Source organism: Natrix helvetica (genome assembly GCF_964273705.1).
Source record: "Natrix helvetica genome assembly, chromosome: 2".
NCBI lineage: Eukaryota > Metazoa > Chordata > Lepidosauria > Squamata > Natricidae > Natrix > Natrix helvetica.
The window spans coordinates 86,206,014-86,214,585 of NC_138552.1; the positions used below are offsets into that span (position 1 = coordinate 86,206,014).

The 8,572-nt window shown below is 39.4% G+C and overlaps 1 protein-coding gene across 1 annotated transcript in view; it reads right to left on the reverse strand.

Moving 5' to 3' along the window:
* The window catches only part of ELAVL2 (ELAV like RNA binding protein 2), a 203,093-nt gene extending 198,561 nt beyond the window's left edge, over window positions 1-4,532 (reverse strand). Inside the window, exon 1 of the mRNA XM_081942742.1 lies at window positions 4,366-4,532. The gene's annotated coding sequence lies outside the window, so the exon portion shown is untranslated. The remainder of the gene's footprint in view (window positions 1-4,365) is intronic.
* Between the last annotated feature and the right edge of the window lie 4,040 nt (window positions 4,533-8,572).

An 8,572-nucleotide genomic window follows, 5' to 3' on the forward strand; every position in this document is an offset into this window, starting at 1 on the left:
GGGGGGGAGGTCGTCTTGCCTGACAGATGGAGATAATTCAATCTACACAAAGATGGGTTTAAATGGACTTTGTGTAAAATGTCCTCCGCCACAACAGAAAATCTGACTCATTTGTAGCCTTTTCCAGGCCCAGTTTCCTTGGAGAACTAGATGCCAAATGAGATCACCCAAAATATATATCCATTTTTGATGTCCCAATAAACTTTGGGGTTACTTTCACTGAGAGAAAGTAAATTCCTTTCTTCTTTTTCTTTTCTAAAACGGAACCAACATTATAAAGTTGGACAGTCGTGGTACTAATTAGCAGGGTTTGGCATTTTTAAACCTATTTCTGATGCAAGCAACTAAATTTGAACAGAGATTTCTCAAGCATAGCTAATTATATTAGAGTACATAAGAAAGAAAAAAAAACCCTCAGAGTTTCAATTCAATAGGCAAAGATAGGTCTAGATAAGAGTTCATGAAAGAGGTCCTAAGCATAGCAGTAACGCAGATTCATTTCCAGCATTGTCTGGGCCAATTTTGCTGATGGTATGAAATCAATTATTATTGGACGTAAAGTGGCCAAATGCAAAAGCAGCTAGAACTTCCATCCTTGAGTTTCTGAACAGTGAAAAATTCACTGGTACAACTTGTATGTTTTCTATATTGCTATTGACTCTGCCTTTTTGCAAATCCATGGAATTGTATACAAGATAAAGTGGTTAACATCTAATGTCTTACGAAACCACAATCCCTTTTTGTGTTTGTTCATTCAGCGTGAAACAGACCTCTCCCTAAGTTATTGTCTTGCCAAAGGACTGAACTTCTCCATTCTCAACTTTTCCTGCCTTCGGCTTGTCTTCTTTTAACCAATCTTTTTTTTTTCCAACAGAGTGTGCAGTACTTATCAGAAAATAAGTACCATGTTCCTCCCCAGTGCCTTTGAAAAGGAACACTTGAACAAGGAGCTATACCTGTTGGATTCTTGCCTTTTACCAGGTTTAAGGATACAGACCTACTGATGGGAAAAGAAGTTTTCACTTTATATCTACCTTGCTTCTTTATTTAACAATAGCTTAGATATTTAATCGGCAGATCAGACAATTCAAGCAATCCTATCAATAAGATAGCAGCTTTAATTAAGACTTTAGGGGACAAATATGGATTTGGCAGAAGTTTTAACAGGGCTTAGCATAAATTCACTATAATGTATTATTTGTTGAAATTAAGTTAATGTAGCTATTCTTGTAACAATCACTAAATATGCTGAAATTAGGGAGTAAACCTTCTCTCTAGTCTACCTTTATAAATCAAAGTAATTGTTAAAATGCAGGGGCAAATCAGGCCACTTTTTACCAAGTGACAGTGAAATGATTTTTTAAAATCATTTTGAAAATTGTGTTTGCTTATAAAGTTACAACCCACAGCCAAAATTGTGTATTGTTTTAGTATAATGGGACAATCTAAAACTGTAGATGTCATATGCTGGATATTGACCCTTCCAAGGCCTTGTATTTTTAATTCAATGATCTCTTTCTTTAAAAGCTGTTTTTTCAAGCTTGGCGGAGAAAAATAAGGCAAGCTATTATTTTCCTACAACTTATTTGAATTGCCAGTTTTTCTTCCCAGTGTACGTCCCCTTCATTTCAACAAGACCGAAGCCAGCTGAGTATCTGAAGTTCTTCCTGCATGGTGCTCAATAGCACTAATGATTAGAACGGAGGTGGATGGCAATTAGTGGCATTCCATTAAAAATAATTAGGTTTATTAACAGCAAATTATAGGGACCCCTGACATTTGTAGAAACAACAGTTCAGGATTATTTTTTTTCAGGTTGTTTTGCTGGTCCTACAAATCAGAGCCAAACAGTAGGTTAAACAGAATTGTCAAATGCTCTTTCCACTGCAGAAATGACAGGAAATAATATTCCTTTCCACGGCACAAGTGACAGTAATTATTCTTAGTATTAGATTATTTTACAAACAATGCAGATTTATTTAAAAGACTACATTGCATCTGGGCAGAATGACCTTGATCAGGTGCACTAGAAATACGTCCCATTGAACTCCTGCCTAGGATGGTTCTTGAAATTGAAATAGGAAGATGGGATATACTGTATGCTTGTTGGGGGAAAATTTTTTGCCAATAATTATAATGACTCGCTATTATAGTTCATGGCTGGTACGTTTGTGCTATACAGCTAGCAACTTTAAAGATCTGTTCCCTATATGAAAATAATTAGGAACAGAATGCCAAGACTTAGTGGTACTTTGCACATGTGTGTATACACACACACATTTACACACACACACACCAATGCTAATTGCTAGCCAACAACAACAACAGCAGCAAAGTCTTGGACAATCTGCTCACTATTCATCCAATAGTCAGTAACAGCACAAAATCGGGACAACCCACAAAGCTCAATTGTGAAGTTCTCTGTTGAATCATTGTGTGCGATATAACTACAAAATGTAAAGCACCGCTTTAAAAATTGGAACCCCAACTCTTTAAAAACTATGAGAAACTATGTTTCCTGGAAGGAAACCAGGATGTTACCACAACAGTACACCACCCTATCCAAAGCCTTATTCTACAATGGCATCCTCCCCTTGTTACTCTTTTCCAACGTTGCAGGAATTGTATCTAAGAGAAACACTTAGATGTGTTTCTGTACCACAGAAGACAAGAATGTAGAGTTAGGAGATACTGTAACTCTTATCTCTGTGAAGGTAGACTAAACCAGCCAGGACAATTTCTGACTGATTTCCCCCACCTGATTTGTTGGACTGCAGTTCCCACCACTCCCATTCAGGATGTCCTTGTCTATCTGAAGGACAAGGGAGTTCCGAGCTTGGAGAACTGAGAAACACTCATCTCTATCTCTCCATCTCTAAAAAAATAATTAAGATGTGGTCTAGAAGCTCGCTAAATGTCTTTTTTTAATAAATTTTATTTTTTTCCCTTTTAAAACAAACATTTCATCATTCATTGTTTAGTGTGTTGTCTGAATACAATTTTTTAGTATCATAATAGTTATAGCTTACCACCAAATTTATATATATATGGGCATACCAGGGGTTGTAACACAAATACACACACACACACACACACACACAAACATTATTTTAACATTACAACCTAATATATTTCCTCATCACATTTCTCTTCTATTTTATACTTCTCCCCCCCCCCAATCATCTTTCCTATTAATAATTTTACTTACAAACTCCTTTTAAATGTATACTTATATAGCTTGCTAAATGTCTATGGAGATTCTCAGTCATCCAAGTCGTGGTTTCCCAAAGGTGCTTTTTTCAAAAGGCAGGTGCATTTTCCCCTCAAGACGAACCGAAGAAGCTCCTTGGGTGAGAAGTGAAACGTCTTCAAGGAAAAACAAAAGAAAACCCAGTTGCCTTTTTTTTTAAAGCACCTTTGGCATAATCTCGCTTCATTGAGCAGAAACACAATTTAGCAGTTTGTGGTGTGTGGAGGAGCGGACAAACATCAAGATTGTTAACAGGTGCCCAGAAGTTCGCCCTTCGTTTCCCATCCTTCCTACGTAAGGCAACCTGGGGAGGGGGAGGGGGGGAGACGGACAATTTTGTTAACCGTCCCTGGTGTGAAGTCGTAGTTAGGGGGAGGGACGGGACAAGGCAATCCAAAGCAAAGGCGAAGCTGAGACGGGCTCCCCAAAAGAAGGCGCGGAGTGGCCAAGGGGCTCCGTGGGAAAAACTTGACTGCCGAGCGCCGAGCGATGAACAGACGGGAAGGTTAACAGGCGCACGCAACGCACGGCGGGCGAGGAGACGCGGCGACTTTGCTATGAATGGGAAGCGAGTTCCATTGTTCTTGGGCGGCGCTAAGAGATCGGAACCCCCCCACCCCACCCCCTCTTTCCTTTGGCTTCAGAGCACGGCCCGTTTTAAGCTGCACCTCGGATTCCTGAAAGTAGCTTCCGGCAATAAGAAGAATAGCCGCGGAAATCGGCACACCACCACCATTCTACTACTACTACTACTACTACTACTACTACTACTACTACTACTACTACTACTACTACTACTACTACTACTACTACTACTACTACTACTACTACTACTACTACACACTTAGTCTTCCACATAAGCTTGAAGTTTGTCCGGGCATCTTAAAGCACAGTTTTAATGGAGGAGGAGTGAGGGTGGAAAACTGCTTCGAAACACACACCCCCGCAAAACCTTTTGCATATTTTTTCCTAGAAAATTAACCTCAAACCATCTCTCACTCTCTCCTACCTTCCCTCTCTCTCCCTCCCTCTCTCTCTCTCCTCCCCCTCCCTCCCAAAGTCTGGGGGTGAGGGTGGGGGTGGGGAGGGAATCAGTAATAAAAAAAGGCACTTACCATTGCAAACGCATAATGTCTGGCCACAGGCTTTGCATAAAAAGGGAGCTTTACGCTTGTTCAGGAGGATTGATGCGGGGTGTACGCACGTACCATTTAAGGGTAAGGAGGCAGGGGAAAGGGGGAGAGAGAGAGAGAGAGAGAGGGAGGGAGAAAGAGAGAGAGAGCGCGCAGCACTTGAAAGTCAATTCTGTAATCATATCCAAAACAAAAGGAGCGATGGTTGACCAATCAGAAGGGAAACAGCAGACCACCCCTCTTCTTTCTCCTCCCCCCACCAAAAAAAATCGCATTCGAGAGATAGAGCCAAACCGATTGAACTAATTACCATCGCTTTGAAGATTATATATATATTTGTTTGCTTAATAAGGACCAATCCAACATAACCCCACTATAAAGATGCAGTGCACATTCACTTGTTTTGAAAGGAGGTGGGGGTGGGGGTGGGAACGGGGAGCCTTGACTAAAAGATAGCCCATCTCTTGCTTCGCTGACTCTGGTAGAGCTGGTGATGGATAATTTTCCTTCAATAAAACTGAAGCAGTCAGGCAGAAAGTAGAACTCACCCCCCTTCCTCGTCTCTCTTTCTCTCAATAAATAAAAAAAAAACAACTATTGGCATTCTGACATTGTGCCCTTGCTTGCTGTTCTTTCTTTCTTTCTTTCTTTCTTTCTTTCTTTCTTTCTTTCTTTCTTTCTTTCTTTCTTTCTTTTTTCTTTTTAAGTATCAACATGGTCCGTGGTCCAGATTGCCATATATAAATAAGAGAAAAATCAAGATTGTTTCATATTTTGGACCTACTTAACGCGCATGCTATTGGGTTTCCTTTTAATGTGTGTAACATCTGGGGGACCTTGCTTTTCACATGCAGTTGGCTGGTTTGGACATGCTTGCAAGTTAATTGAAATTTATCAGCTTGGTTGCCATTTGCCTGGTAATTGGTAGCTCAGACCAAATCTGAAGTGATTACGTTGGAGGCAACATAGGAAGGTCTGCTTATAATGCCCTCTCTCTGCTACTCCACCCCCAAACAAGCATACATTAACCAAGCAGTACCAAAAACATATGTGTATAGAGTCCCTCATGTTTAGGTATTTATTTCTTCAATTTCTATCTCACCTTTCCTCCCCAAACTCCAGACAGCCTATATTTGGGAATTGGCAATCTATGGATTCACCAGCAAAGAAATGCAACACCTGGTCCATGGAATAAAATCCCCATTTGTCTCAAAAATTCCCAGGACTGTAAATTGTGCATCCAGGAAACAAGTGCTGATTTCAGAATATGTGGTATATAGCAATCAACTGTAAAAAGAATCCATGGTTTTCGTTTATATCACAAATGCACATTTGTTGCTCAGATGAATCAAGAGGTAGGTGATCTTCACGTGTGAATGGGTTACTGGAACAAGTAGTTTATAAATGCACTGAGAAACAGGCAAGTAAAATAAATGTAAGGAACCTGATCCAAGGCATATTTGGAAAACAGAAATGATCAATGAAAAGAACTGTCACAGGTCAAAACCAGAATTGATTTTCTTTATCTGCAGAAAAGCATGTCTCTGAATGTATATTATTTTTTTCAATTAAGTTATTTCACATTTCATAGTTTTCCCTTTAACTAATAAAAAATTGAATATTTGGGGGGGACAGTCCAATTTATTATAACAGCATAACATTGAAGAATAAAATGATAGTCTCATATTGGGCAAATTACTTACTTAACCTATTACTGTAGAATATTTAATTTGTAGGTCATCCAACCCCAGCCTCTATTTGAAGGAAAACATGCCAATTCATATGGCAGCCTGTTCCACTGGCTAATACGAAACTTGCCCTTTGGGTTAGCAATGGATAAGATCCCATTTTTCGTTTATGTGTCAACCATTCAGATATTTGAAGAGTGCTCATCCTATTGACTGAATATAAGAAAGTTTCCAGTAATCCACATTTTTATACAACTATTTTTGAAATAAAAAGTTAAACCTCCCAAACAACACTTGTTTCACCTTGTTCATATCACACTCTTTGAGTTGGGAATAACAGAGTTGGAATTGACCTCGGGAGGAGGTGTCTTCTGGTCTAACCTACTGCTTAAGCAGGAAACCATATATAATTTCAGACAAATTGTTGTCCTATTTTGTCTTAAAAATCTCCACAACTTCTGAAGGCCAGCTGTTCCACTGGTTAATTGTTCTAACCATCAGGAAATTTTTTCCTTAGCTCTAGGTTGGCTCTCTCCTTGATCAGTTTTCATTCTTTGCTTCTTATCCTGCCTTCAAGTGCTTTGGAAAATAGGTTGACTCCCTCTTCTTTGTGGCAGCCCCTTAAATACTGGAACACTGCCATCACATTATCCCTAGTCCTTCTTTTCATTAAACTACACATACAATTCCTGCAACTGTTATTTGTACCTTTTAGCCTCCAGTTCCTTAATCATCTTTGTGGCTCTTCTCTGTATTCAATCCACAGATGAATAAATGTACACAGAGAAAAGGGGAGATAATGCTTTCTCTTTGCTTTGGATTCTTCTTCTGCTCAGAAATGCAGCTCAGGCACACAAATTGGCATTCCTTAGCATGTGTTGACTTCACCCAGCACATGCTCACAAAGCTGGCATTTGTCCGTGGAGCATTCCTAGTGAAATTGCAGAGAAGCCGTGCCTTCCTAAGCCATTGCAGCTGGTGTTAAGGAGTTAGTGCAAAATGACTAAACATATGCTGTTACTCAAAGAATAAAGACAAACTTATTGGTTCTTGAGAGGAGAGATGGAGCATCACAATCTGTGCCAGGAGTGCCATCTATTTTGCTTGATATGAGAATTTTTTTCTTCTGAATCCGATCAAAGTTCCCTTCCCTCTGCAGCTTGGCCATTGAGATGTTGTTTGAAGCTCATAGGGTTCGATGAAGTTTTTGCACCATAAATACATCCTCACCATCACCATCATCAACCCCAAAGCACATCAACGTCACATCAAGCAGCCAGTTTTCACCTCACTTAAAGGACATCGTGGCTTCCTTAAGAAATCATTGTTAAAATAAACCATGGCATCAGCACAATGTGTGTATGATCCAATGTCTTCATAAGTAAGGCTAGAAACTTTGCAATCTCATGGTGTTGCAATTTTGAATTCATGGGCGGTCATTTGATTTACAGATTAACAGAGTTGGAAGGGACCTTGTAGATCTTCTAGTCCAATCCTCCTCCCAAGCAGGAGATCCTACACCATAACTGACAAATGGCAGTCCAGTCTCTTCTTGAAAGCTTCCAGTGATTTTTTCAGTATCCAACTCTTAGATGTGTCAACTCAAATGCTAGTGCAGTGGTGTCAAACTTGAAGTGTCATGCTGTCACATGATGTATCATGACTTTTTCCCCTTCACTAAGCTGGGGGTGGGGGTGGCCAGTGCATGACGGCCCGCGGGCTGCGAGTTTGAGACCCCTGTGCTAATGGTTCTTTAGTCTTCCCCATAATAATTATTCTGGCAGCCCTGAAGATGCTCCAAAATGGCTTCAGGGTTGAAGTGTTGAGTCTGTTACTTGGAACCCTGACATGTTCTTCTTGGAAACTACTTCTATTCTCTGAAATCTGAAAAATGCTTTTTTTAAAAAATCTGAAAATTGTTGAAAACATGCTAAGGAATGCCAATTTCTAAAATGGACTTCTTTGATACTCTATTACTATTCCTCTTGAAAGTGACTTATTTTATTCTGGCTTGGTTCATTCGTGTTGTACTATTATGGAGAAGGCTATTTGCAAATATATGGAATTAATTTGATGTAATAATGAAAAACTAACCAGTCTTTTGTTTTAAAAAGAGAAAGCTAGGGTGACCAAACCTAAGCTGAAAAAAATGGAGAATATAAAATGTTAGGCATAGAGCAGTTTGTTGCATCAGATTCTAAAGTGGAATAACATTAGGTTTGTCCATACCTCTTATGTTTTAATGTCTCCTCCACAGATTTATTTTTGAGAGACTCTCCAATAATTGATGGTTGCAGTCCTATGCCGTTCATACAATCAACAGGTAAACTGACTGAAATGAATTTTTAAAAAAAAATTGGAAGAGAAATTTGGCTAAGCATTTGCTTCCTGCTTCCTTTGTACTGTTTTTCTCATGCTGATAAGTTGCAGGAAAGATTGATAACACAATGGTAGAATTATTGCTTGTGACGTCCTTGGAGCTGTGATGCTGTTCTTCCCAT